Source organism: Vipera ursinii, assembly GCF_947247035.1.
Source record: "Vipera ursinii genome assembly, chromosome: 11".
Classification (NCBI taxonomy): domain Eukaryota; kingdom Metazoa; phylum Chordata; class Lepidosauria; order Squamata; family Viperidae; genus Vipera; species Vipera ursinii.
In genome coordinates this window covers 18,458,470-18,460,945 of record NC_139524.1, presented here as the reverse complement: position 1 = coordinate 18,460,945, position 2,476 = coordinate 18,458,470, and the positions used below count along the sequence as shown (strand labels likewise).

General features: G+C 40.1%; 1 long non-coding RNA gene across 1 annotated transcript in view; it reads right to left on the bottom strand.

The window, feature by feature from the left end:
- Nucleotides 1-1,132: 1,132 nt before the first annotated feature.
- Nucleotides 1,133-2,476, bottom strand: part of LOC310645439 — a 5,029-nt gene continuing 3,685 nt past the window's right edge. Inside the window, exon 3 of the long non-coding RNA XR_014493494.1 lies at nt 1,133-1,411. This is a non-coding gene — a long non-coding RNA (uncharacterized lncRNA). The remainder of the gene's footprint in view (nt 1,412-2,476) is intronic.

Below are 2,476 nucleotides of genomic sequence, written 5' to 3'. Positions count from 1 at the left end.
ACTGGGAAGACCATAGCCTTGACTATACGCACTTTTGTTGACAGGAAAGTCCACTAACAATGCAAATAACAACCTCCTTTAGCAGGGCTGCTGCTGTAAGTTCCAAGTATCTAGAAAGCTTGATGTCTATGGAGATTCTCAGCCATCCAGGTCATGGTTGTCCCAAAGGTGCTTTTTAGGAGGCAACTGGACTTCCCTGTTTTTCTTTGAAGACGTTTCACTTCTCATCCAAGAAGCTTCCTCGGCTCTGATTGAGCGGTGGGGAATGGAAGGATTTATACTCCTTGCAGACAGCTGGTCATTTGCCTTCTTCTAGAGAGTCGTTGAGGCCACTTGGTGGTTTTCCGTGTCCTCGGGGTCCCCTGAGTAGTGCAAATGTGTGTGGAGCCTGGACAAGAAAGTCCATCTGCCAGTTTGGAAGGACAGCTGGAACCAAGAACTCAATGTCCCTGAATGCCTTATGTGCCAGCCATTAGAAGAACGAAGTTGAGGATTTCACCGAGACAGCCTACTGAACTTTTTTTTTCCCTCTGGTCAAAATGGGGGCCAATTCTCTTCATGTGATATTTCTCTCAGTTGCGATCTGTGCAGGATTTGCAAGAGTTCAGTCAGAGCAAAATCTCTCCTCCTGCACTAAAGGCAGAAGCCACAGGACAACCGGAGACTCTCCACGACTTTAACAAAATGGATAGCATGTGAATTTTTTCAGAGGAGGGGGCAGCTGTTGTGTGAATCTGCGTCTCAAAACCACAACATTTCATTATAGCTATCTCTTAATTCTTTTTTTGTCTTATACAGGTCTTGAAGCATAAAATAAAATAAACTCCTGCTTTTTAAAAAATATCATTTGCCAATGTTTATTGGACAAGAACAGAGAACCCTGGGCCAACGGAGGGAAAGGGAAAATTGATAGAGATCAGATACCTTTTTTTTAGGAGAATATATGAGGCAGATAAAGAACACAAAGATTCAAAGAGACATTTTCAGGGATTAGGAATGAATTATGATTATGAATTAAAATGTGCATATCCTCCTATCAGGGAAGATCATCTGGCAAGGATTAAGCCTGAGGAAATGAGGATTAAAACCTACACAAACAAGTATTTATAAGGTGCATACTTGGATAGGATGTCCATTTAAATGAGGTGAGAGATAAAATTGAAGAATAAAAAAAATATTTTCACCTCCGTATTAGAGAAGAGGCCGTGTTTTGTCTCAGAAAAATTTATGTGCACATCAGGACAGAAATATTCCAGACATTTTCCCCAACAGAGAGAAAAGTACTAAATGAGGAATTACCACATTCATTTTTCTCTGCCGGTTGTCTTCGGGAACCACAATTCTTCCCAAAATGGTCTAAGAAAGCCATGAAGGAATCGCGTCTCCAGCAACTTTCATCCAGCCAGAATTCCTAAAATAAGAGGCAGCAAATGTATGTTTAAAGTTCTTGTCTACAATTAATGTGCACAAATACCAGTCAGAGAACAGCATTTCCTAGAGTTTCTCAGCAACGCAACAAATATTTGCCTCAACTTTGGCTATTTATACTCTTCTTTCACATATCTTGTCGTTTCTTTGTATGAGAGAGAGAAAGGGTTATGAAGAAACACCTGGGCTTTTGTTTCCCCCCCTGCTTCTTCTTCAAAAAAATGTCTTTATTTTTATCTAGGGCATTGTAACAAAAGAATAATTTCCAAAGGAATCACCGATCTGATGACAAGATTACTCCTGAAATTGGTGTTTTATTATGTGGGTTTTATAATAAAAAAAAGACAGGAAGGCAAGTTGCAATAACAAATTAATACTGTATTTGTAGAATGAAGAGCTATGAGTGTTCTGGAAAAAACATATTCCATTTCCCTTTGAATTGCTGGCGGGATTGGAAATTGGGAAAACACGGCTATTATTGAAGCAAAATTGACCAAAAACAGCATGCTTCAGGAATAGAAGAAAATAAATCAGCAATTGCTTATATTGTAAAAGAGACAAGAAATACTGGCCTTAAGCTGTCTTCCCATATCCCTAGAGCTTCTACAAATTTGCAGCTTGCTTTGAATTTCTGTCTGTGATGTTTTTTGAATTAAGTTATTTTGCGAGGTGCCGTTGAATCTGATGATTGATTTGTGGTTTGGGCTTCCAGTTAAACATCTCTGCACACATCAAAGGTTTTCTGAAACTGTGACCTCCACCGAAAACTATGCAAGCAACTCATCTCCTCCAACCATCCATGGTGCAGCTAGAAGCCACCAGAGAAAGCCTTGTGAAATGAGATTTCTTCAGGTGCGGTTCTTAAACTGACTGAATAGATCACAGAATTACGTATCAAAGAGTTTTAAGGTATCTTGGGGAGCATTTAATCCATTGTCCTGCCCCGGACAGGAGTCTACCATGACAGCTGTAGGAGAAGAGCAAGCAGACTTGGTGGGCGGAGTTAAGCATGTCATAAGCTTAGAGTCATTGTGTTCCCACAAGCACT